The 27,966-nt window shown below is 42.4% G+C and overlaps 1 protein-coding gene and 1 pseudogene across 1 annotated transcript in view; both read left to right on the top strand.

Annotated features, from left to right (window-relative positions):
- Samd5 (sterile alpha motif domain containing 5) overlaps positions 1 to 27,966 on the top strand; it is a 420,211-nt gene that overhangs the window by 85,324 nt on the left and 306,921 nt on the right. The gene's annotated exons all lie outside the window — the stretch shown is intronic.
- LOC116097754 lies at positions 8,474 to 9,736 on the top strand (annotated as a pseudogene).

Genomic DNA, 27,966 nt, shown 5'->3' with positions numbered 1-27,966 from the left:
ATCCTTAGATTTGTTTGTTTGGTTTAGTAGTGACAGGAATCAAAGCCATGGTCTTCTACTTGCTAGCCAAGCACCTTACCACTGAGCTATCCCACCAGCCTGCTAGAATCTTGGTATCCAGACCCAAGAGGCTGTGCTGCTGATGTTTAGCAGAGTGTATTATGCTTGCCAAAGGTCACAAAGAAATCTTATTTGGTTTTCATGATGTGTTTATCTATAACCTGTCCAAAATTCTTTCAGGCTCATAGTTAAGTATACTATGCATCACCATGGGAAAGTAATTGAAAGTTGTCTAGAAAAACAAGATTATTTTACTATTTCTTTTATCCTCCTGAACTCTTCGCTCTTGGCTGGGATTCTGATTTTGTTGATGTGATTTTCCCCAAAGGTTTTCTTTTCTTGTTTTTAATAACAGTCTCTATAACTTTTAGCATGCAATATATCATAGTGTGAACAGACTGATGGGCACACCTGTGTCTTTATTCACTACACATTTACCAGTAGCTCTTATATAATAGTTAAAGTCTCAACTTAGCATTATTTAACAATGGATTAGAAGTTTATTTCCAGTTTCAGATTTACTAAACCCACAAGGCTGTGGTTAAGGTCCTAGCTGATACTCTAGCTAAATTTTGGCTTACATGTATTATCTGGCTTATTGGCTTCTGTGTATTAACTGATTATCAGGAACTAAAGTTCATTTTATAAAAATATATTTGAATATTGAATTACTAAATAATATCTCCCTTTTCCTGATCACTAATGAGCTGTTATTAAATACTTTGTGAAGGTTTAAGAATATTTTGTTTTATAAACAGAGTTAGATTTACTTTATTTTTATTTTATTACCAGCATGTCTCTCTTCCCTTCTCTCTCTCCCTCTCCCTCCCTTAGTGTGTGTGTGTGTGTGTGTGTGTGTGTGTGTGTATGTGTGTGTGTATGTGTGTGTGTATGTGTGTGTGCATACAGTTACATAGGTGGTATGGATGCTGAAGGTTAACATTGTATGCCTGCCTTCATTGGTCTTCACCTTATATACTGAAGTGGGGTCTCTCACTGAGACCTAGAGCTTGAAGATTTAGCCAGCTTCAGTTTTTCCCCTCCCTCCCTCCCACATGCTGTCTGTCACAAGAGTCCTCAATGCCATCTGGCATTAATATAAATTCTCGTGCTCACATGACAGATACCTACCCCTACTGTACGCACAGAGTCTCGGCCCCCAACAGTGTTTCCCATTAAAATAATTTTATACATTTGACAACCATGTTCTTTACCCATGTTTGTTTATATCTCCACCACCTGCTAAACTGGTGCTAGAGAAGTAGATCTACGTGTGCTCTGCTTCAGTGTGATAGGGGCCTTGTGGACCCATTGTATAAGCAGAAGGTAACACATCTCCCAGCTTGCTTAGAGACTTTATTCAAGGCTTCCTTTTTAGAGTCTCAACCTCTTAATGAATAACATTTGAGGACTCTTTGCTGGGTCTTCATGATGTTGCTTGTCGTAATGGTAGGTGAGAGGTCAAGAGGTGGAGTTTCTGGGTCATCATGGCCAGCTGGAACATCACCTAATTCATGGCAGCCCCAGGGTCCTAGGTTACAATTACTGAGTCATCCAGAGAGTGTTCTAGGAGAACATCCATTGTTACAGGTCTGCTTTACAAAAATCAGTATTTTTTCACCTGTATGACTGGTGATTTTTAGGTAGAATTAATAGGAATCTTTATCCAAACAATTAAGTTCTCTCCTAAGAGTACAACTATCTGATTAATTAACTTATTCATTAATCAGGGGCTTTTCCAGATGTCTGTCGGGATACTGTCCTTTGAGCCCTGCTAGGATCTGTTTTCAGATCATGAGTTAATCCCTTTCACTAAGTCAACTCTGGAGTAAAACGAGATTATTTAGTAAGAGATCCCTGTTGTGAGTTTGAGTGAGCAAAATTCTATTTGTAATTATTTCAGGTAATCCTTCCCATTCAAATGTGTGACATACTCCGTCACAAATTGATAATGTTTGGTAAAAGATCTAATAGCTTCCCAGACGTATCTCCTCACTATGCTGGAATGTGTACTTATGAAATTAAACATTGTAGCTGAAGAACTCAGAGTCATCATGTGATAAAATGTGATTTGTTTACTATAGCAAAGCAAGAACATTATAGCAACAGTTTCATTAATACACATGTCACAACTTCTTTGTGAGTCATTATTTTCCAGGACAAAACTTTCAGGGGCAGTAAGTATGGTGGTACATGCTTGTAATCCTAGCATTTGGGAGGTAGAGGCAGGAGTATTAGCATTAGTAGTTGGGGGCCATCCTAGTCCACACAGGGAATGCTAGAGCTACACAGCCAGCAGAGGGGTGGGGGAAGGCTCTGTCTTAGAACATATCAAGGGGCAGTCTGCCTTTTTCTGGCTCCGGGTCCAAACCTACAGGAGCTGTGTGTCCCCTCGACAGTCCTTCTGTGACTCCAAGGGGACACTGCCTAGTACCTTCTAGGGTGACTTCCTCCTCCAGGCATGACTAAGTTGCCCTGTTCTTTGGTCACTCAGATGCTACTGAGGTGGGGCCTCTTTCCTGTGGGTCACTGGTCCTGTTACCTCCAAGGCACCAAATTGCTTTACCTGGATTGTACCACATGTCTTTTCCTTCCCCCAGATGCAGCCTTACCCTACCACTGATGTGGTAGCATCTTGCAGGTAGCCATAATCTCTTTTTCAAAGTAAGAGAGAATAGTTCTCTCCACAACAATGTGTGGTGTGGTGTGGTGTGTGTGTGTATGTGTGTATGTGTATGTGAATAGGTGAGGACTAGGGTGGGAGAGATATAGCAACAAACCACAGAGACTTTGGAAAAGCTGTGATTGATGTGTCCATCTATCCAGTGTTAAGTACTTTAGAGGATGAGGAGACCGACTCTGATGGACAGGTGTGTGGTACTGCATTCAAGAGACTTAACCACAACTCACTCATTTTATCCTACCACTGGAGTCCATTTTCTGGGTCCCCTGAAGAGTTACCAATACTCTCTTCTGCACATTTGACTGGATCGCCTCTTCCTTTTCTGGTTACGGAACCTACTGTGTTTCTCAAAACTATTTTGACTTATAATACCAAAGATGTGTCCCAGCTACATCACCTGAGGGGAAAGGACCAGAAGAGTAAAAATGTCTATGTGGTAGTTCAAGGAGAGGGATTCCGAATAAACTGGCTCCCAGAATGAATGTGTACAAATGAGGAGAATGTCTAAGAGTGATCTCTGAGGTCCAAGGCAATTCAAGGGAGGGAAGTGTGCTGTCAAGAACACAGTAAAGGAGATGTGGTCAGCAGAGGTGATCCAGTCATGGGGCAGAACCACAGGCAGTGGAAGGGACATGGGCCAATTCCAAGAGGATTTTTGTCAAAGCACTCTAAATGTCTTTTTGATTGGGTAAGGCCTGGACATTAGTGGTTTTGATAATGTTGTGGCAAGGGATGCCCAGTTGCTATGGATTGAGAATTACTAAGAGGGAATTATAGGACTTCTTAAAGGCAGCCTGATTCTGAAGGGATGGTGCTGAATGTACCATCAGTGTTGACAACATTCATATTTGCAAATGAAGAGGACTGGATATCTTATAAGTTCCTGACAGTTTTGCTTGGCATGGGAGTTAAATCCACGTCCTTTTCAGGGCTTCCACACTATGCTCTCTACTACTTCTTTTTTCTGGTAGCAAGGCAGGAAACCTGTAACCAGCAGAGAGCAAAGGTCAAGTCAGCAGGCATGTAGATATTCTCTGCAGTTGTGTCTTTTGCTCTGGCTAGTGGAGAGCTTCCTGTGGGTGGGACAGATGCTGAAGTGTGAATATGCTCTCACATGATGGCCTCCAATGGCTCCCGAACTGTTCACCTTCATCCTTCTTTTGTCACCTATCTCTGCTTTCACCTCTGCTCAGTTCTAGCGAGTTCACTGAGAGGTGGCAGGTTTGTGGATAAAGACTAGCCAGGCATCCAAGGTTTGGGGTGCTGTATCTGCTTTGCTGGTGTAGCTTTTGACCATAACAACAGCTGTCTAAAGTGTGAGATGCCAGACCTTTGTAGAATAAGAGTAAGAATGAGAATAAGAACTATTATTATTATTTTATATTATAAGTTTCAGACAAGTTTCCTGTTCTTACTATATAAAGACAGGTCTTAGAACTGAGGAATAACAAATGCCCCCATTTCCTTTCTCTTTGGCATGGTGGTTTCCTCTCCAGATTAGAGTGCTCTTTGCCCTCAGCTTGCCTTTCTTTCTTTTTAATTTCAAAATGAGGCAAAGAAACATTATCTATTCTCAGAGTGTGCCACTTTCTTCCCACCTTCCCTCTCCTCATTTAGAATCCCGTGTTTTGACATAATTTATCATGGGTTGTCACCCTTGATGATTAAAAAAGGCACTAATGAGATGAGGCCTGTCAGGGCTTGATCGCAGGTCTCTATGTTCTGTCGGGTAGTGATAGGACATCTTTGCGAGACGTGGAGGCATCAAGACGTGTGAAAACAAAGCCCAGCTTCTTGTGGATGAGGGCAGAGGTGAGGGGAGCCCACCCAGAAGGAGAACTCTATAGGGAAATCAGACACCACCAAAGCAATTCTACCCTGGACTGTGTGTTTGAATGGTGCCCTGGGCAGACAGACAGGTTGTATGTTCTGGGCTAGAATGAGAGGCTAGAAGGTTAGAATGTTCCAGGTAAGAATGAGACGTTAACAGTACTGTTGTGTCTTCAAAAACTGAACGTCACTTTTTCTTGTGAGTGAGATCAAACTAAGACGGCTTTGAGTGACAGACCGTAAGAGCCTCTGACACCTTTTTTAGACTTCCACGGGTTTCACGTGGGAGGCGCAACCTGACTCCAGGCAGATGAGACTGTTTACCTACTCTTCCAGAGGAGCTCTTTCCCTGGGATCTGTCTCTTATTCTATACCAGTGTGTACAGCAGGTATGCTGGCAGCCTGCTCACTAGAAAATGAGAATCCAAGACTATATAAATCACAGCATCCTTCCAATGCCTGCCATATAAACTTGCAGGTTATAAATTTCCATTATTGTGTGTATCCTAAACACCATAAATCATATATATATATATATATATATTTGGTTGGGGACTGACAAGTACTTCATTCTGATTTTAGATCATCATATTTCTTTATGGTCAGCAAAATGTTTTAATTTTATTTATTTGTTTATTGGCTTTGGGACAAGATCTTATATAGCTTAGACCAGAACTTGCTGTGTAGACCAAGCTGCCCTTGACCTCATACAGAGCTGCCATCTTCTGCCTCTTAATTGTTAGGACTAAAAGCACATACCTGGCTGAACAACTCTCTAACTCATGTTAAATATACTCATTTTAGTGGAAGATTAGTAGTTCACCATCTTGTGACTCATGTTTTTCATCATATAGGCATCCATTTAATGTTAATGTAGAGCAAAGAGCTTTAGTAAGCCTTGAGGACTCACTCTTCACACTTTTACAAATAGCCATATGCTCATATTCATTGCAGACAACCATATTCTAGATTATAATCCTCCACTGTGCTACTGTTACCAAAGGCATGAAATTTGAAGACAATTAGCAAGTGGTGGCATTATTTCTCTCTAAGATTGCTATTCCTCTTGTCTCAAGTAGGGTAGAAGGGTTAATCATGGCTGGCTTGCTGTTGGCCAATGAATACACTTAACGAAGCTTACTTCAGCGTGAATGTGATTATGCGTTCCAGGGCTGTCCTGAAGAAGCAGCTGCCGGAAGGAATGTGTGCTTGAGAACATTCATATTTTATGAAACCTATGTTGGTCCATTGCCTCATTCACTTGAATTAGCACTCAATTATCCTCAAGGAAGGGCTGTAGACTGAGCAGAATGGAGCGGGCACACCATCTCCACAGGCCCGGAGCAGCTGTCCACGTCACCCGTCATTACAGCAGTCCACTTCCCCTCCCTTCACTTTTGCTCTCTTACTTTGTCAAAGACAGTATATTCTGCATCTTACAAATGTCTCAGTGCAGATTGAGAACTGCGTAACAGCTTGAAAACTGGTAAAATCTCTCACCTTAAATATCATCCACTTCCATCTGAGATTGGGCAGGCTAAAGATTGCAGAATCTTTTTTAAAAAATCCTCTCTTTTTCCCCATGAGATTACATCATTTTTTGATGAAATAGTTTTAATTCTCTGAGTAGAATATCTAGACTGGAAAAGTTTATGGTTGTAGATAGATCTGTTCATTCTTTTCTTTAAAACTCCTTTTGGGGGCGGGGCTGAGGAGATGGCTCAGTGGGTAAAGTGGTCGCCACATAAGCATGAGGACCTGAGTTTGGGTACCCAGGACCCATGAGAAAGCCTGGCATAGCAGTGACCATCTGTATTTCCAGTACTGTAGAAATGGAGACAGTGGATTCCTGAAGGATGTTGGCCAGCCGTCTAGTTGAAACATGAAAGTCCAAGTTTAGTGAGAGACCTTGTCTCAAAATTAAGATATGGTGGTTAGAGAGAGGACCCATTGGGTTAAGAGCACTTGCTACTCTTGCAGAGGACCCATGTTCACTTCCCATCACCTGCATGGTGGATCACAACCATCTGTTAACTATAGTTCCAGGAGAACTGACACCCACTTCTGGCATCCTTGGATGCCAAGTATACACATACTACATCTACATTCATGCCGATACTCACACATTCACATAGAATATAAATAAATAAGTCTTATGAAAAAAAATATAGCGTGAAAGAGAAAAATCACTGGCTCTTTACATTCACAAGCACAGGTGAATAACACAAACACAGACACACACACATATTCACAAGCATACACACAGACACCAAAAAAGTCACATTTTTAAAAAAATTATCTATACTATATTGTATCACATTTTAGAAAAGGCTGAAGAGCTGCTTTCAACGCAAATACGGTTACAAAATCTCCTTATTCAATAGAGTAGGGGTTAGATAGCTAAAAATGGAAGCAGAAGAGAGAAATATTTAGGGCTAAAATACAATGTGTTAGTTAGGAAATGGGGACCCAGTGAAAGAATAGAACTTGTGAAGCAGGGAGATGTTTGAAGTAGAGTAGCTTTAATGTGAATGGGAGGAATGAGAACATACATCTAGACTCTACAAATCACCGTGAATTTCAAAGCTCAGTGAAAATAGAGATGACACCAAAGAGATGAGAGTTCCCTTAAAAAGGAAACCAATCATATGCTGTGTCTCTCTGTGGAATGACATCATAAAGAAACACTGAAGTTATCACTGGATGATTGTAGCAGAAATGAAGTTGACTTTTGAGGGTTGATTAATGAAATGAAGTCTGCTGTTGGTAATTAATTTAATATTTCAGGGCCTCAGATGTGTTGTCTGGGGGAGTGTAACATTTTTAGCGTGATAATTTTTTGTGAACGTGGAGGTGTTCATAAACGTTAATCTTGGTATCTATTGACAAATGGATCTTTTTTCATTGGATTTCTCATTTTTACCTGATGTAGTTTTAGAGGCATCCATTCTCCCAAGAGGACCCTTAGTGTAAGCTGTAGGTTTAGTGTTTAAATTCGCCCTCATTAGAGCCTGACAGTAACACATTGAGTTGAAGCTAGGGGTGGGGCTTAATGGGTGGCATGCTGTGTTCCACTGACCACATCTCCCAGTGCCAGAGCCTGGCATCTTCACACTGGTTGTCTGGGAGTGGAGTCAGAGAATGTCATTCACTCAATATCACATGACTAGGTACAGGTGAACTCTCAAACCTGAGTTTTCTAATTCCTTGAGTACACTTTTCTACTAAGTGTCATTGTGAGTTTTGGTAGATTGATATTTAGTATATTTATGAGGGAAACATTCATTGGTTACAAGTCTCCCTCACTTGGATATAGAAGGTTGGTGAAGGAACTGACATGTTGGCAGGGTTCATGTGTGCATTTCTAAGTTTGGCAGTTACTAGTGTCTAGTAATTGTTGTGGAATGCATTAGCTTATAAAGATACACAAGTAGTTTTAAGGAGTGTGTGTGTGTGTGTGTGTGTGTGTGTGTGTGCTAAGTGTGTGTGAGGTTTGTGGGGGCAGCTTTGTATGCTTTTTGAGACAGAGTTTCTCACCAAACTTGAATTCTGGTCCTCATGTTTGCATAGCACATGCTTTGCCTACTTAGTAATCTCCTCAGTCTAGAGTTTGTATCTGAATCAGCTATAGTAGTTGATTTAAAATATTTTATTTTAAATCTTGGTTTTTAATCTAAAATATAGATTTAGTATTATTAGAAAATATTGTGCTGGGCAGTGGTAGCACACGCCTTTAATCCCAGCACTTGGGAGGCAGAGGCAGGTGGATTTCTGAGTTCAAGGCCAGCCTGGTCTACAGAGTGAGTTCCAGGACAGCTAGGGCTATACAGAGAAACCTTGTCTTGAAAAACAAAAACAAAAACAAAAACAAACAAACAAAAAGGAAAATATTGTGTTATTGCTAATCCAAACACTAACAACTTCAGAAATTGCAAACCTACCAAAGTGAGTTGTGCCAAACTGATTTCTTTTTTTTATATAAATATAGTAGTTGGTGTCCCCCTCCCATTCTATCCCCCCAACTCCATGCTTTGTGGTGATTTGAGTAAGAATGACTCCCATTGGCTCATATATTTGAATGCTTAGATTTCAGGGAGTGGAACTATTTGAGATGGTTTAGGAGGTGTGGTCTTGTTGGAGTAGGTTTGGCTTTGTTGGAAGAAGTGTGTCGGGATGTCTGTCTTTGGGTGGAATATGTGTATGTTGACCAGAATGAGTGAATTAAAAATGGGTGATGTTGAAAAAGACAAGAAGATTTTTGTTCAGAAGTGTGCCCAGTGCTACACTGTGGAAAAGGGAGACATGTATAAGATTGGACAAAACTCCCATGGTCTGTTTGGGCAGAAGACAGATCAGGCTGCTGGATTCTCTTACACAGATGCCAACAAGAACAAAGGCATCACCTGGGGAGAGGATACCTTGATGGAGAATTTGGAGAATCCCAAAATTATATCCCTGGAACAAAAATGCTCTTCGCTAGAACTAAGAAGATGGGAAAAAGGGCAGACCTAATAGCTTATCTTAAAATGGCTACTAATGACTAATTGCAATGTCATATTTATTGTAAAAATAATGTCTCCTGGCTTTTAACATATACCACAATTTAATTCATATACCAAATTCAGATCATGAATGGCTAACAGTATATTTGTTAGACAGTCCTGATTTAAATAAAACTGACTTATAGAGTGGATACAATCTTTCTAAAGTAACGATTCTGGTTGTATCCATGCTAACACTGCTCTTCCTTTCTCAAGATAAGATTGGACTTAATTAGTAATGGTTTACTTTCCATAAAAATGGGGGTGTCACCTCAAACCTATTAAATGGCTTTACACTTAGATTTATATGACCAGGGATATGAAAATTATTAAACACTGGGGAAATTCTATCACTGTGTCAGAAACAAGACTCACCTGTGTTTCAGTTTGTGTTCACTGGCCCATTACAGGCAATGGCTAAACATCAGGAAGCAACTGTCTATTCTTGATGATGCTGTTTATTTAGAATTCCCTATGTCAAGGATGCTGCCCTTTACCACTGAAAGGCACTTACTGTGGTTTGTGTATGATATCAAATAAAGAGTATTTAACACATTTTTTTCTAAAAGCACAAGCCAGACCCAGTACCACTTTTTCTGTTGCCTGAGGAACCAGATGTTCCTCAGTTACTTCTTTCTGAGTTCTACCATGATCCCCACCATGGTGATAATGAACTAAATCTCCTCTGAAACTATAAGCAAGCCCCAGTTAAATGCTTCCTTTTATAAGAATAGTGGTGATCATAGTGTCTCTTCACAGCAATAGAATATTGACTGAGACATTCTTCTTTTAAATAATGCTTACATATCAGGACTTACAGCTTGAGTCACTGTTTAGATCGGTGAAAACTCATTTTTAGTGCTACCTTTTATTACTCCTAGTTAGAGTTCCAGGGATCCCAAAGAATATGACTGAAAAAAATAGCAAACGTGTTGTTGTTATGGGACCCAGAGGGAACTGTGTCCATTCCTCCACCCACCGTGCAAGCCCCGGCCAAGAGATAGTTTCCCTGCTAAGTTAAATGCTCTGCATTCACAAAATCACTTTCGGGAGATGGGTGATTTTAGCTGGCAGTTCTGGAGAGTTTTCAACACCGAAGTGTGTGCCAGCAGCATTAGATGGAGATCCAATTTCAACTCGGGGTTTCAAGTGGGGAAGCTAGCTTTGACTCATCTTTTCCTTGAAATGCCAAAGATCTTTTTCTCAGCTTGGTTGGAAGAATGCTTCTGATTTACTTAATGCATGGACTTAATGAAGCTCCAGCTTCAAGGAATTGGCAAGGGTGGATTGGCAAATTCACCAAATACATATACTGTCTTATGAACACTGTAGAGACAGCGCCCCAGGGAGATCTGCTGGAATGCTTGCACTGATGTTGGTGAAACTTCAGTGTGTGCCTTGTTGGACAATTGGAACATGGAGAACAGCCTAGCTCCCTTTCTTAATGAAATTTAAAAAGAGAATAGGGAACTTAAAATACTTGCCAGTAAGAACTTCCAAAGCTCTGAGGAGTGGCCACTGACTTGTGTCCTCCCAAGTCAATGGAGAGCCATGTGGTGGTATTTCTACAAGCTGTTTTCTGTGTCATGTTCAGTACTAGGTCAATGTTGTATTCACATTGCTGTTTTTTAGAAGCATTTTAACCTTATAAAATGTACTGGAAAGAAAGATCGTGAAGAATCTGTTAGTAATGCTTGTGGTCTTAAAAGTACCATGCAATTTAGTTTGAAAATAAGTATCTTAAGGCTTTCACATAAGTAATGGAATGGACAGAAAGTGAGGTAGATGGAAAGAATCTTTCCTTAAATATTTATTTTTTATTTTTAGTCTTGTTTCTCTGCATGTGCATGTGTTATGTTCATGTGTGTGGATGCTATTTATGTGTGGATGCATGCCTAAGCATGTGTAAGTGTGTGGGTATGCCCATGTGTGTGTGGGTGAGTGTTTGTGCATGTGTATGTGTATTATATATGTGTTTTTATATGCATATACATATATATGTCTATGTGTATATTTATGTGCATGTGTATATATACATATATATGTACATGCATGTGTGCATATGTATGAATGTGCATTATGGATATGTGTGTATGTTTGTGTACATGTATGTGTGTGTGTGTGTGTATGTTGTTCTTCAGGTGCCTCCAACTTTGTGTTTGACATAGGTTCTCTCATTAGCCTAGAATTTTAGATGAAGTTTGAGAGGTCTTCCATCTCACCCTCTCTTCTCTCTGTCACTGGGTTATAGTCAGACACTGAAATGTTTGGCTTCCTACAAGCATTCTGTAAATATGAACTTAGGTCTTAATCTTATGAGGCAAGAGCTTTATTGACTGAGCCATCTTCCCAGCTCTGACTTTAACAACATTAATCCATTTGAAAAAAATCTCTATTGGATTTAAGGCCCACTCCATAGAGGAAATGCATGCCTGGTACTTTACACTTGAGAACCTCTGAGAACCAAGAACCCATGGTTGAGGGGATAATAGGTCCCAGGGGTAAAGCTGGTCTTATTATACTACTAAATGGACAGAGTTATCAGACTCCTGTTCATAGATCATGGCAGCTCTCAGACTGCATTAGAGCAGTTTCTTTGTGTAATAGATACCAGTCAACACAGGAAGGTACAACTAGTCAGAGTGCAGAGAGTACGTGCTGTGGAGCGCTCAACAACATAGGGATGTCTCTATCCTACTCTTCCCCTAGGGACAGTCATGGAAGAGGGTGCATGTAGAAAGACTCTAAGAGCCTGCGGAGCTTTGAGGGGTGTTTCTGGACTCAGACCTAGGTGTTTATGACAACATTTACCACAGCAGCTGTGTGACCTGTACAGGACCTGCACAAGACTGAGCCAGTCAATATTCTAGTATCTGGTATCTAATAGCTAGTGTCTCAAGAGCTCCCAGTCCTAGCTGAGGAGGTACCGAGAATGGATGGCTTCCAGGAGAGGGAGAGTCAATTTTCTTTTAAGGGAATGGACCACGATACATTGAGCACACCGTGGATATATGAGCAACACAAATTGGACTTTTTTTTTTTTAAAGAAGCAAAGTTGGGAAGAGATGGGGAGTCAGAGGTAAATTTGGGAGGAATTATGGGGAGGAGTTGGGTGTATATGGTCAAACCATATTGCATGCATATATGGAATTCTTAAGATAAAGTATTATTTAAAAGTGTTAACTCACTTTTAAAAACTCTGTTGAGATAAATGTCATCAAGACTAACCATTTATAATTTAATGTCTTCCTAAATTCACTGGAACGTACACTATTGGACTATAGCATTTTGTAGTCATGGTATTTGGTCACCTAAGCTAGAAAGAGGAATTGAAACTGCCAAATAAGGAAAAGCAACCATGAAGGTTGTTTGTAGCCCTGGGCAATCCATCTCAAAGTTGAGAAATTTACACTTGTAAGGAGCAAAGCTCATATAGCACACGAAGTATCTGTTCCCAGGAGAGATGTGTGGATAGTGAATGGAGGAGTCGGGAAGACCAGGGGTGCATGGGCACGAGAGAGAAGACCTAGCTGGCCTAGAGTGGTATCTGCCAGGCATAAGCATGTGTAATCAGTTGATTTTGAAAATGGAAGGATAATTTTTTTGAAAGAGGAATCAGATGGGTTCTGTTTGATCTCATAGACAGAATTATGCAGGAAAAGGCAGAAGCTGTCTGTGTAAGACCATGGAAAAATACAAATTGACCCCAGGGGCTGCCTGCCCCAGGGTCATTAGAAACTAACCCCAGGGACCCTGGGACCACTCCTCAAGGCTCAGAACCCAGAGGAAATGGCCGACCACAAAGAGCGAATGTTGCCAAAGATAGCTGAACAATCGATCAATGTATAGGAGATATTTGTATAGCTGTATACTGGAATTTTCCTGGAACCCCCGTCCCTGCACCTGCTTGTGGTTTCTGAGCTTAAATACTCTCTGTAACAGTCACTCCGGTTCGGCTCCTTCCCTAAGGCAGCTGAACCCCGACGCGCCGGACCAATTAAATCCTCTTGCTGTTGCAACGAATTTCGGACTCTTGGTGGTCTTTGGGCGAGAGTCCCGAGAGAAAGACTCTTTGGGTCTTTCATCTGTAGGCTGATGGGCCTCTGTAAAAAGGGTTTGGCTGTGGCACACAGACAGGGTGGTCCTGTGGCAGTGTGTACAGAAAATCAGGCCGGGTGACATATTTGGGTGGTGTTTATTCCAACAGGACTTATCTAGATCCTTCCTGGATTTCCCTCTTCTGTTTCATAGTGCTAGCGGTCACAGTGGTTCCCTTGGACTCAAAACAAAATGATGCACATCTGGGTGTGATTAACCCAGCCCCGATAGTTCCAGACCATCGCAAACGTGTGATCACAATACTTACTCTGTAGTGATGGCCCGAGACATGCATGTCTTCACATCATTTTAGTGCTGTGATATATTTTACATGTCTGCTTATGATTTTAAGTGCCAAATGACTTTGGCACTTAAATAGATTAGTTTACTATTTTCAAAGACCTAGTTAGTAGATGGTTGAGAAGAACTGGGGCATAGATACAGTAGGTAAATGATACAAAGTACTACCTGAGCTGGCACTGTCATAAAAAAAAAAAAGCCACAATGGTGTATGGATTTATTCAAATATATATTCATTCAGTCCTTACATTATATTTGTTTGTCCCATTTTGCAGATGGGAAAACCAAGGAACAGCAACACTAGCCAATTGCTAAGAATAACTTTTACCGTCTTGAGATAGGTTCTCACTTTATAGCTTTGGCTGGCCTAGAACTTACTATGGAGACCAGGCTGTCCTGGAACTCACACAGATCCATTCACTTCTGCAGAGAGCTTTGATGGAAGTTGTGTATCCCCATGCTTCTTCTAAACCTTCACAATAGCGTCTTCTAAAAGTTACTATGTTTTAAACTTCCTGGTAGTGCTTCATGTGAGCCTATACTGTGTATTTATATGTTGAACTCTGAACCCCAGAACCTCAGATTACAACCTTACTTCAAGCTGGTCTTTGTGAAGTTATCAATTTCAAATGAGCTCATTTTAGTCAAAATGACTTGGGTCCACATCAATCAATGAAGTTTGCAGATAAATATGCTCACAGAGAGAACATTGAACTTGAAAATGCCTGCTCATGTCTTAACCACGAAGAAGGGTATAGAAAATACCTTTCTCTCATATACCCCCAGTGGAGCCAAGCCTGCTAGCCTTGGTCTTGGACTTGGCTTCCTCACAGTGAGCCATCCATTTTTGTTGTTGGAGCTATCCTGAGTGTGGTTGGTATTCTGTTACAACAGCCCAAACAAATTCTGAAGACAGAGCTCTGTATCTGTGCTAGACTGCATAGAGAACTCCTTATGTGCTCTAGACTGCATAGAGAACTCTATATACACTAGACTGCATAGAGAACTCCATGTGTGCTAGACTGCATAGAGAACTCTATATGCATTAGGCTGCATAGCGAACTCTATGTGCTAGAGCACATAGAGAACTCCATATGTGCTCTAGGCTGCATAGAGAACTCCATATGTGCTCTAGACTGCATAGAGAACTCTATATATGCGCTAGACTGAATAGAGAACTTCATATGTGCGCTACACTGCATGGAGAAGAGCATATCGACTGCATCCCTTTTGGGAGTATCTTACTTCATATCAAACAGTTATCTTCCTTAGATACCTTAAGATTTAGTTTTTCTGAGAGTCCAGTCTGAGTCAACACAAGGGTAACTGCATTTTCCTTAAAGGATTGGCAAGGCACTCCCACAAAGCAGGAGGACACAGACTGCACTCGTGCTGTACTGTGCAAACTAGGAGCATCATTTCCCCACTTATGAAATAGTTACCGTGCTGGGCACAAATCCCTTGTTATCCATTGTACATTGTGTATGTGGAGATTTGCATTTCCATATGTATGTTCCTGGCTGATAAACACAGACAGGAAAAAGGGACAGTGTACCTGACCTGACGCTTCCCATCTATTGTAATTTCTATGATCCTTAGGTGATTACCCTTTTGGAGGAAAATAGTAGGATAAAATCTCTTCTCAGTGGAGACTGTGTTCAAAGACATGACAGGTTTTGATGTAGTGGCTAGGCTCTTGGGAGCACTTGTCACACTGGACACTGTTGGATTGGACTATGCTCAGAGATGGAATTCCATAGTATCCTCCGCATGGCTGTCTGTTACATACTATGTTTCCTGTAAAATTGGGATGGAAATTTGTAGCCTTACCAATACTACCAATACTTTTTGAGCCTATAATAGCAGGATATGCCAACACTCCAACAGAACATGTTGGCAGTTCAAACAACAGGCCATTGTTTTAAATCAGACCTCAGGCTCTCCTGGAGTCTGTGAGTAACCTCAGTTCCAGAGCAAATTCAGAAGTTCACATTTAGAAACAGAGCAAATTCTGAAGTTCACATTTTAGCAGAGTCTGCCCTCCATTATCTCATGGCTATAGAAATGCTAGTCAGGTTTGTGGGAGATCTCAGAGGATGCCCTGAGATGAGAGCCTCTGGAAAGAATTGGATGAAGAAAGTGTCTGGGGCCCACAGGCAGCACAACATTTACTCAAAAGCAGAGAGGTCTAGTGATGGGATGATGAATACAAACCCTCAGGGGTAAAGGGCAAGACAGAGATCTGAAGGAAGACTGGGAATCAAAGTCAAGTGAATCCTGGTCAGAAGCCAGCAAGGAATGCAAGGAGCCTGTGTGTGTGTGTGTGTGTGTGTGTGTGTGTGTGTGTGTGTATGTGTGTGTGTGTGTGTGTGTGTGTGTGTGTGTGTGCATGCGTGCGCGGTGGTAGTGAGCATTCCAGCTTTGCTGCAGTTTGAATTTGTTAGTTAATAGAAGCATACTCCCTGGAGATCATGAAAAACTGCAGCTTGGTTATTAAAATCTATGGCTGGAATCTCATTCACGTACAACCTGGGGACCAAGTGCTCAAACACATGAGCCTCTGGGACATTTCAGATTCAAGTCATAGAACATAGGTCCATCTAACCACCCCCTACACATACATACAGCTCTTCTTCTCTACTGGCTGTGGAACCTACACATATTCCCTTCACTATATCATGTAGTCAACACCAGCCACAGCACCTGCTCTCTCTATGGAGAGCAAAAGGATGCTTTGAGGATCTCAGAAGCCTGGAATTCCATTAGACCCTTGCCTAGTGGATTAACTACTACAAGAAGAGAAAAACAGAAGCATCCCAGGAGAAGGGAGCAGAGTGTAAGGTTAAGAGATGTCCAGGATGAGAGAAGGGCCAGGGGCAGGGAAGGATGAAAGGCAGATGGTGGGAGAGTAGAAGAAAACTAGGAATGAAGACGGTGAGCTAAGGAGGAGAGCGTTGTGAGAATGAATGTCTTTGTCTCCATTACTTTTTTCTCCTAGCTCAATCCTCCATGGCTGTTTCTTGGTTGGCACTCATCCATCCTATAACAGCTGTCTGTCCTCTCTGCTTCCTCTGTCCTGGCATCCAATGGCTATGCAAGATGGAGGCATCAACACTTGCAGGTCCCTCTCCAGAACTGACAACACATGAAAGAGGGTAGAGTGCAACTTGATTTAAACACTTTGGTCTGAAGAGACTCAGAAATGCTCGAAGCATGGGATGGTGGTGGGGATGTTTGGGGGGATTTGGGAGACAAGGAAGATGGCCGAGGGACAGGGAAGACAGGTTTTAGAAGTCTAAGAAAGTAAAAATTAACTGAGTGACCATTAGCACATGGAAAAGCACAGAAGAGTCTCAGAAACTCTACTGAACAGCCAAAGGAACTACAGGCATTCTTATGATCTCATACTGTGAAGACAAAATGCAGGTGAGAATAATCTATGATATTAAAAGTTGGGATGGGGGAGTGCTGCCCGGGGAGGGGCTAAAGAGAACTTTATGGAATATTATATCTTTTCTATGTGTCCACTTGAGAATTGAATGCATGAGTATGTACGCATAGCATATATAGTAATTTATCAAACTGTGCACTTAAGATTTTACACTTTATTATTTATATATATTGTTTTTTAAAAGCTAAGCAGGTTGAAAATATACTTGTAAATTAGTATGTTAAAATGCAGTTAAAGAAAGCAGAGCAGGCTCTGCTCCTGATTTTACAATTTATATTTCTGGATTTTAAATGCTGGCTGAGATTTAAAATTAGGTTTCACCCACATCATGGGAATACATTAGAGCTCTGATTTTTAAGATTAAATTCAACAAATGTGTGCCTTTAAATATTTATTACCTTAAAAATAGATCAATGATGAGGTTTATCCCGTGCCTTTAGTTGCCTGTTTTTCTAGGACTTGGGGGAAAAGTGTTTAGTTTTCCTAACATGAAAATAAAGTTGAGGAAAAGAAAAAAGCCAATCTGATGTGAGGTGGTTATTCAGTATTCTATCCATGACTATGAACTTGTTTATTAAAGCCTTCCAAAAATGAGTGAAGCTGTTGCATGCATATTACACTGGGTGAAACCCAAATATTGATAAATGTTTAGTTCTCCCAAATATGCCAGAAATGTGTGTCAGTAGAATGACAAGAAAACATTGGCTACGATGCATGTGTTTGGTGTAGACTGAACGTGTCTGCAGTTGGATGTTTCTTAAATAGATAACAATTAACTGTGAAGAGCCATTGTACCTGAGCACTCAGTTTCATCATTGGGACTCCACTACTGCAGATGGGAGGGTACACTTTGAATCTTTGCTTGATGTTAAGAAAAACGTTACAAAGGCTGCTTGCTTGAGGGACTCGTTGAGTTTAAGCCTTGCAACCCTGTAGGCTGTGTGATGCTGGACTTTCGCCTTAACCTTTCTCAGCTTAGTCTTCTCAGTGGGACCACTAGTGACTGTGGCAGTGTGAAGCCCACAAGGACAGAATGACCAAAGCTAGGCGTATGGGTCTAGCATGTGACAGGTGCTCAAGCACAGCTCCTTTCCCTCCCTTCCTTTCAGGGCTCTCTGCTGCAAAACCAATAGCAACACACACACACACACACACACACACACACACACACACACACACACCTGTTTGCTGTTCTCTGACCTGATCAATCCTGTTCACATGCTGCCATATTGTAACAGAATATACAGTGGTAGACAGAGCGGTGGGTAACATTTGTTGTCTCGTTTTTACTGTTAAATAAACCCCTATTAAATAAAGCTAGTTAAAAATCATCAGAGGAATCTACGTCTTTCAGCCTGCAGACTTTTTTTTCTTTTTTCCTTTTCTGTTTTGTGGATCTAGGGATGGAATCCAGAGTTTCAACTATGCTAGACCAACACTAGAGCTTTGAGCCATACCCCCAGCAACTTTCTCCCTCTCAGCTTTGCGGTATCTCAGTTATGTGGGGTGGTAGCTTGTAGACAGCCATTTAGCTTTCCTGCCCTTTGTCTGAAAGAATGCCATCTTCTAAATAGGAGGTCCACATAGTTATTGGATACTGGGGAGAGTTATTTTCCCACAATGTTGTCCATCTTGACACGCTGGTGGGAAGTGCTCAGAAGTAGAATGTCTTGTCTGGTTCTGTTCTTGGCATTGGCTGTTATGAACAGACCCCAAAGAACTGCAAGAGTCAGCCTGGGGAGGGGGTGGCGAAAGCAACTTATCTGATTCAATGACCATAGGAATTGGTTTGTAACGTATTGACTCTCCTTAGAGCATGATAATATCATTTTCGTCTTCACAAATGTGGTGTACTCTCCAATCTAAGTGGCCAGCTTGGCTTTACGAAACAAAATCACCTCACCATGCTTTAGACAGCAAGTCCAGCATCAGCTCCAGGGTGGTTCTGTTCTGGAAGCTAATTGAAATTGCTCTGGCAGATGCCGGAAACAGATGCCAGGTTACATCTGCGCACCAGGTCGCTTTCTCCACATCACTTACTAGACTCCCTATGCTGCCCTGGGTTCTAGGAGTGAGTCTAGGACCAGTGGGAAGGGAATTTGGGTCTTGCCCCTCCATATATGACATATGTCTAGTGATGTCATGGGTCTGTCTGTGACTGGTCTGTCTGTGTCTGTTATTGCCTTATGCAATAACAGTCTGTATTTGCTACAACTTACCACACTGGCTTGTTGGTGTAGATTGAATGCAAAATTATTTAAAAGAAAAAGAAGTGTCACTAGGTAAGTGAAGAATTTAATTTTTAATGCTGACTCTATCATTACTCCAATACTCATTTAGCCTGTCAACAAACTTAAATTGTATCAAGTGCTTAGAATATGGGAGAACATTTTGTTCATTATGTTTATATTCATTGAGTCCTCCCAGTGGCCCTATATTCTCTATTTTATATGTGAGTTACTGATGTAACTACGGCTGAAGGTGAAACAATAGTAACAACAACTTCTAGACATTTGTTGAATGCTGGGAATATTCTAGGCCCTAGGCTTTAGGACTGAAGCACACAGATCCCTCAGATATAGCCAGGTGCTCAGACATCAGAGGACAGTAGACCGAGGGAACAAACAGAGCTGTCCATAGGCCTTTGTTTAAATCCAAAGATAAAGAATTGGCTCAGTGCTGGGCTTGTCCCATGAAAGGACATGGGTAACCCTTAAGGAAGGGAGGTAGTATCCAGGTGACATTCCTAGGGACTAATAGGAGGCACCTGGATCTACTGGGGCTCGGAGTTTTCCCAGGATGCTGGTTGGAGCTGCAGGAGCATTTGGAGCCGTGGTCCAGGTATAGGATGTCAAAAGAGAACCAGTCATAAAGAGCAAGACTGCTAGAGTTGGGGGAGTGCAGAGACACAGGAGGACTGCACCCTCCAGTTAGCCATGTTGTGGAGAGTTGTGTGGTGGTATACTGAGATTGTAACATGAATGGATTTAGAATCCCCTAGATCAACATCCCAGAGTGTCCATGAGGGGGTTCAAAGAGAGCTTTAATAAGAAGCTCACCTGGAAATAGCACCCATCTCTCATGCTGGGCTGTGATGGAGTAAGATGGAACGAAGGGGAAAGTGAACTGAGGACCATGCTTCCTGGCTGTAGATGGCAAGCTGCCAGCTACCATGACATCCCTGCCATGATGGAAGGGAGCCAAAGTGGACAGTACCCCGATCTGATGCTTATCTTATCAGCTTGAGCAGCTGCTAAGGCTCGGAACCCGTTTCTGAACCACCCAGTGTGACGTCACCCCCTCAGGACCAGTGTCACCCATGAGCACAGTAAATAAAGATAAAGAAACTGTCCAAGCTGGGTCTCATGAGCATCCCGTTTGCTGCTAAACCACTTGAGCAACATGTTTGCACCTGCGCTGTTATCGCTTCAAAGAACCATGTGTCTTTGGTACAGTTGATTGAATTATTCATGCTTTAACATTACTTCTTATCTTTCAAGGAGAAAGTATCTCTGGGAAGGTTACAGGTAGCAGTGAAATGAGATGAATTTGGAAGAAGGTTTTCTGAAGAAGAATGAGGTGGGATTAGAGAGGGTATTAGGGAGCAAAAATGATTAAAATTCATTATATACGTGTGTACTGGCTGGTTTTGTGTGTCAACTTGACACAGGCTGGAGTTATCACAGAGAAGGGAGCTTCAGTTGGGGAAGTGCCTCCATGAGATCCAGCTGTGGGGCATTTTCTCAGTTAGTGATCAAGGGGGCAGGGCCCCTTGTGGGTGGTGCCATCCCTGGGCTGGAAGTCTTTGGGTTCTAGAAGAGAGCAGGCTGAGCAAGTGAGGAGAAGCAAGCCAGTAAAGAACATCCCTCCATGGCCTCTGCATCCGCTCCTGCTTTCTGACCTGCTTGAGTTCCAGTCCTGACTTCCTTTGTGATAACAGCAATGTGGAAGTAAGACAAATAAACCCTTTCCTCCCCAACTTGCTTCTTGGTCATGATGTTTGTGCAGGAATAGAAACCCTGACTAAGACAACGTGTATGACCCTGTTAAAATAAAAAATGAGCTTAAAAATAAGGTGCATAGTTTCAAATGATTCAAAGATAAAGCCTTCCTCTTTTTTAAAAACATAAAATACAAACCCTATAATGAGACATTTAGAAAGTCGCTATGTACTTGGAGTGAATTAAGTACTTAAAGAACAATGTACAAGTAGATCTAATTTCCTAGTAGCCAAGGTGAAAAGCTAAACACAGAGTCCTTCAGTTTTCATACCCTGACAGAAATGAAACACTCCTTGACCAGGAGTAAGGATGAGTTCTGAGTTCTGTGTTCAGATCCTGGGTGGATAGGCCATCAGTAAGACATAATTAGGTAAGACACTCCCAGGCACTGCTGAAGTGGAAGCCCCTTACAAAAATGTCTCCCACTTTCTGTCCTTAATGTTACCATCAGTGAGATGGTCCTCTTTCTGCCCTCAGTAGTTTCTAAGAACTGTCGTCTGCAGAATGGTGTACAAAACAGAGCATTCTGGGAGCCTTTCGCAGAACCGTTGGGGCACTCTCTTCGTCCCATTCAGCTGCCAGGGACCTAGTGGGAGCATCTTCCTTTCCTGGACAGGTTGGCACAGGGAGTCAGAGGCTTAAAAAACAATGGAGTGCGCCACCTAGTGGTGATTACCCCGGTGGCCTCATTTCAAGTCTTCTGGGTTCTATAGTTCCTCTCCCTGAGGCTGGAACTTATACACACTCTGTGGAACCCTGGTAAGCAATGGGTTTCTAGTTCAGTGGCGTAGTTTTCTAATTTTATGGTCAGGAGACACATTATTACCGTTTGAATTGTTACATTTTCTACAGGAAGTTTAATGTATTGAGTCAAAAATATATTGAACATTGGTCTTTGGCCTTGGGACCCATGGGGAGCCCTTGCTGGTAAGAGCAGCCACACTGCTCTTTCTCAGTACAGCAGTGCCCAAGCTCTGCTTAGGGAAGCCCTGCGGATCCATTCCCTTCCATGAACTAACCCTACCTATACCACCGTCACTTTTCCTCAGCCTGTGTTGATGGAGCTATGCCTTGCAAACCCTGTTCTCATTCACTTCCACCTCACCTCCCTGTCCACAGACCATGTTTCATCTGCTCAGTCTAGTGTCCATCTTATGCCTGAAGAACCCCTCAGGGACCGGACCATGACCTCTCTCCTGAACTCTGCTGTCAGAACTGCTTCTCCGCTGCTGGTTTGCATTCTTGTTCCTGTAAGACCTATTTACTTCGTGTACAAAGCCTGCTCAGGGTTGCCTTCAAAGATTATATAGAGGGCTTCAAGACCACAATAATAAATACACGAGATAAATTATTGAGGGAGGGCCATATACGTGATGTGAGAAGGCTGCATGAAGGAGACTTCTGAGCACAGATTTCTCACCAGTGTATTGGATCCTGGAGAATTTCATGGCTATGCCTTTGGCAAGCCACTTGTTGGTGGACTTGACTGGCCTTGAACTTTATCTAGGTAGCTGTGCTAAGAATATCACATCAGAGAGAACTCTGTGGATAGGCCTGCTGTGTGGCCATCGTGATTGAAGGGACACACAAGAAGTGAGGTGTGGCAGTTTTATGATTATAGTCCCAGCACTTAGGAGTCAGAAGCAGGAGAATTGCTACCAGTTCAAGATCAACCTTGGTTGCAGAGTAAGATTATGTCTTAAAAACAAAACAACAAAACCCAAAAGAAGTAGAAGATGAAAAGGAGAAAGAGCAAGACAGAATAAAGACTCATGTCTCTCCCTCCCTCCTCCTCTCTTCCTCTCTCCCCTCCCCCACATATGTGCAGAGCAGTAGGAAGTGAGCCTACTTGCCAGTAGGCACTGGGAAATGTGCATTGGATTTTCATCACACTCAGTCACTGACATCATCACACTCTGATATCAGGCTAAATGAGTGAGTCAGTGCAAATGCCAGAAGCAAAACAGAATGACATCACCTCAGCAGAGCTTTATAGACACGATAGACACGCCTACATACTTCTCAGGATACAAAGAAAGAGGGGGTGGCAATGAGAAGACCTGAGGGGACAGTTTAGAAGTTTCACAAGGAACAGTAAGTTTCATAAGATGCAGTAAGATGGGAACAATGGGAGCCCAAGGTTCGAAGAATGCAGGAGGGACTTGGTATCAGAAGAAGGAAGCAATTTACCAATCAGGATGGAGTCCGGAAGTAGAAGGAGTGAAGTTGGGGACAGCAGTTGAGACTAGAGGGTGAGAGAATGCTTATAAGAGTCAAGAGACATCATTCTTCTGTCTGGCCAGTCAAAGCTATTTTCTGGCTCTATTGAATGACTTAGGATTGGCTTGAGCCCATCAGTAATAGTCTGAGTTCCCTCAACAAGCTCAATAGAAGTCAGCTATAGGCATGAGCTATACAAGGGCCTGATTTTGATTCCTAGAAGCCATTTTTTTTTTAAGCCTGATGAGGTAGTAGTGTACTCTTGCAATCCCAGTGCTTAGAAGGCAGACACAAGTAGATCTTCTCACCTTGCTGGCCAGCTAGCCTCGTCTACTTGGTGAGTCGCTGACTAGTGAGAGACTCTGCCTCAAAAAACAAGGTCGGTGATGTTTGAAGAGTAACACCTGACACTGTCTTCTGGCCTCTCTATACATGCATAACTCTGAACCCACCACACAAATACAAGGCAATGAGGGGCTCTTTAATGAAAGAAAGAAGGCTGGAGGCAGCTCGGATGGCTGCTGTTCTCATGCCCAGGGACCACGAGGAGGATCAAGGGCATCAAGAAGAATCCAATCTGGAATGTGGACATTGTTGGTTTGGAATGCAGCATGGAACTATGAGTCTGCAAACTGTCTTGCAAAGAGACCATATGTGTGTTTACTGTTCATGTTTTGCTGTTTCCAGCCAGACATATCAGACCTAACAAGAACAACTCAATGAGAATATGAGAAAGAAAGAAGGAGATCTGGCTAAGGATGTGGGAATTTCAAATATCCTGTGTGAAGATGCAGGATCAACAATATTTAGTCTATTTTTTCCAGTCATGTAGACTTTATCATCTAAGTTTATGGTTTATAGTTTAAAATGCTATCCCTTATGAAGACCACATAGAATTATTAATTCAAGCTGCTTAACGCATCTATCTCCTCACTAACGTAACCTTTGTGATAAGCATGCTTGCAACGTACTCTTTTATCTTTTCCTTCTTACTCTCCTGGTAGTAACATCTCCCACGATGGGCAAGACTCTCACTACCACACTATGCTACGCACACCACAGAGAACAATTTGAGTTATCTTCAGATTCAAAGAAAGCTCACTGCAAGCCCCAGGACAAGGGTAGGAAGGCAGTGGATCTCAGGAAGGGCTGCACTCTGGAGCTGCAAAGGCTCAGAGGATGCTATACTGCCCCCACAGCAGCTCCTTCTCTATGGCTCTGGTCTCAGAGACTGGAGAAGACTATCCAACCCACAATTCTTGTTCAGGAAGGACCACCCTCACCCCAGATTACTTGGAACTGAACCCACGTTCTTAAATAGACATTCTGACCTACTTAATGAGAAGCCCAGGACTATGAGGTGATAGTTTATAAATGTGGAGCTGGGAGAGGGGAGGACAACAACCAGGAGTCCTCATGTGTTCCACAGTCAAACTAGAACATATCTTTTTTATTTCTTTTTTAGTTTTCTTTTTATTAGATATTTTCTTTATTTACATGTCATATGATTTCTCCTTTCCCAGTTTCCCCTCCAAAAAACAAACAAATAAACAAACAAAAACCACAAGAACAAACCCCTGTTGCCTCCCCCTTCCCCATGCTTGCCACCCCACCCTCTTCCATTATTGGCCCTGGCATTCCCCTACACTGGGGCACAGAACCTTCACAGGGCCAAGGGCCTCTCCTCCCAATGATAATCAACTTTGTAATCCTCTACTATACACATGCTGCCAGAGCAATCAGTCCCACCATGTATAGTCCTTGGTTGGTGGCTGAGTCCCTAGGAGCTCTGAGGGTATTAGTTAGTTCATATTGTTGTTCGTCCTAAGGGGCTTCAAACCCTTCAGCTCCTTTGGTCCTTTCTCTAACTCCATCATTGGGGACTCTGTACTCAGTTTAATGCATGGCTGTGAGCCTCTACATCTGTGTTAGTCAGGTACTGTCAGAGCCTCTCAGGAGATAGCTATATTAGGCTGGCTTGTCCTTCCTTCAGTCTCTGCTCCACAGTTAGTCTCTGCAACTCCTTCCGTGGGTATTTTGTTCCCCCTTTTAAGAAGGAATGAAATGTCCACCTTTTGGTCTTCCTTCTTCTTGAGTTTCTTGTGGTTTGTGGGTTGTGCTAGAACATGTCTTTTACCTTGATCACTTCTTTAGCTTTTCCCTTTTGGCATAGCAGGGTCTTGTTGAATAACTAGCCACACATGACAAACACCTTCCAATGCTAAACTCATTATTCAAATGTCAAAGGACTTTAATATAAACAATGCATTTCCAGATTTGGGGACATATGGCATGCTTTGAACTGTAGAAAATATTACGGGGTCCTGCCCCTCCCCTGCAGAGCCTGCTGCAGGCGGTAGAGATTGAGAGACCTGATACCATCTTTGCTATTTCCATGACTCATCTTCCTGTTAAGCCACGTTCACTGGAGGAGATCACGGCACTACGCACTTCCTTGCAACAAGTCCTCTGAAGAAAACAGAGTATGAAGTGGGAATAAGGCCTGAGCCTTGTCACTTTGACGGCAATGTGCCCGGAAGATCTGAAAGCCGCAGATCTCAAAGGGCCAGTAAATCCAACCAAAATGGAATGCATTAGGAAAGTGAAGGATTGGAAACTGGAAGCTGCCCACCGGGGTGTTTTAATTAGGTTGAATTTTAACAAGAGCCTTGCTTACTCGCTTGATTTTCTTGTTGTCGTTCTTATTTACTCCTTAGGTAAATTTGTTTTGCATTTTAAATTTCTGCAACTCTGGAAATCAAAATAAGAGTCTAAATCTGCCAAGCTAAGCTGTCACTTAACTTAAAAGCAAAATCTAGCCATATCAGGGTATCCGTCAGTGTTAAAGGCCCTAGTTCAGTGTGCTCACCCACTTTACCAGATCCTGCACCAGAGATGTGGGAGCATCTTCCTGCACACACAAACACTCTGGAGCTTAAGCATCAATTCTGCTTATTGTGAAGTAATAAAAGCCGCCACATTTGTTTCAAAGCAAAGAGGCCTAGGCTATGAAGAGAACACAAGAAGAGATGGAATTTATAAATAGTAAATCCATATGTAATAGTGGTTGTGGCATGTGGAGGTGGTGTGGGGATGTGTGCTTGCCATGGTGCACCAGTGTAGGGCAGAGAATATCTTCAGGTGTTGGTCGTGCCCTTTCACATTACTCCGAGGTCAGATCTCTTTGTTGTTCATGGCCACTAGAACTGGAGACTCCCCTGTCTTAGCCCTGATAGGAGCAATGGGATTTCAGATGCTTGAGCTGTGTATCTGGCTTCTATGTGCTTTCTTGGGAATTGAACTCAGGTCTTTCTGCTCGCATGGCCAGTGCCTCCATCTATCCATCTCTATGATTTGTCCCCTTTTGTAGTGTTTGAGTCACTGAGTGTTCTCATAGAGGAGACTATAGTTGCCCTCCTCTGGCTCTCTGAGGCTGGAAAGATAAAATCATCCTGGTTGCTACTTTCAATAGTTACTACGTCTTTTAGTGATGGGAAGCTGGGGATAGAACTTGGTTCTCCTGGTTTGTAGTCTGACTTTGAGTAGATAAAAGTATAGTTGTAGAGAAATGATAAGTTTCATGAATACCTTCAGTGTAGGGCTAGGGGCCCATAGCTATATCCTGTGGGTGACAAACTCTAGCAGAGAGCCCATTCATGCCCTATTTAAAGATAACTCACAAACCAAGTATTTTTAGAGACAGAAAGTACATGAATTCTCCCTGTGTGTCTCTCTCTGTCTCTGTCTCTCTCTCTCTTTTTCTCTCTCCCTCCATGCTCTCCTCCAAGCCCCTGGCTCTCATGATGGTTTGTATATGCTTGGCCCAGGGAATGGCACTATTAGAAGATTTGACTTGTTGGAGTAGGTGTGTCCCTGTTGGAATAGGTGTGTCACTGTGGGCATGGGCTTTAAGACCCTCATTCTAGCTGCCTGGAAGTCAGTATTCTGCTAGCAGCCTTCAGATGAAGATGTAGAATCTCAGCTCCTCCTGTACCATGCCTGCCTGGACGCTGCCATGTTCCCGCCTTGATGATAATGGACTGAACCTCTGAACCTGTAAGCCAGCCTCAATTAAATGTTGTCCTTATAAGAGTTGCCTTCTTCATGGTGTCTGTTCACAGCAGTAAAGCCCTAACTAAGAAACCCTCCTCCCCCTTCCCTTTCCCCCTTCCCACCACACATGGATGTGGCAGTGACCAGATGGCCTTCAGAACCCTAAAATTTATCCTGCCTGCTTGCCTCCAGAAGTTTGCTGACCTAAGGCCCCTTAGCAGCCATGGCAACCCCACATCCAGTTGCTGACTGAATTCCAGCATCCTGCCTCAGTTCCAACTATCAGGGACTCAGTTCCATGCAGGTTGTGGATCAGATCAAATTCTGACAATCCTGCTACTTATTCTTTAGTTTGCTTTGTTGGTTCTGCTTGCCTGTGAGTGAGTTCTGACCCAACTAGAAATCTAAGGAGGGGAAGGGAGTGGTTTGGAAAAAGCTTTAGCACCCCCGTTATTCATTTGGCAGCTGTAGTGTGTCCACCCCCATTATTCATTTGGCAGCTGTAGTGTGTCACGCGGTTGTGGTATGACTGCTAGAGTCACTGCAGCTTTAGTATTGCATGAGGTGAACAGCCTTTTCATCTTTTCTTGACATCATCAAACCAATGCTACTAAGCAGCAACCTCAAGATGTCTGACTGTGCATAAGGAAATTAAATCTTGCTTTACTTAAGTCATTGTGACTCTTTCATATGTGATTTCTACTTAACTGTCTTCTTACTGATGGACCC

Source organism: Mastomys coucha, unplaced genomic scaffold (assembly GCF_008632895.1).
Source record: "Mastomys coucha isolate ucsf_1 unplaced genomic scaffold, UCSF_Mcou_1 pScaffold2, whole genome shotgun sequence".
Classification (NCBI taxonomy): domain Eukaryota; kingdom Metazoa; phylum Chordata; class Mammalia; order Rodentia; family Muridae; genus Mastomys; species Mastomys coucha.
The sequence above is the reverse complement of the archived record's forward strand: the minus strand, read 5'-3'. Positions and strand labels throughout refer to the sequence as shown.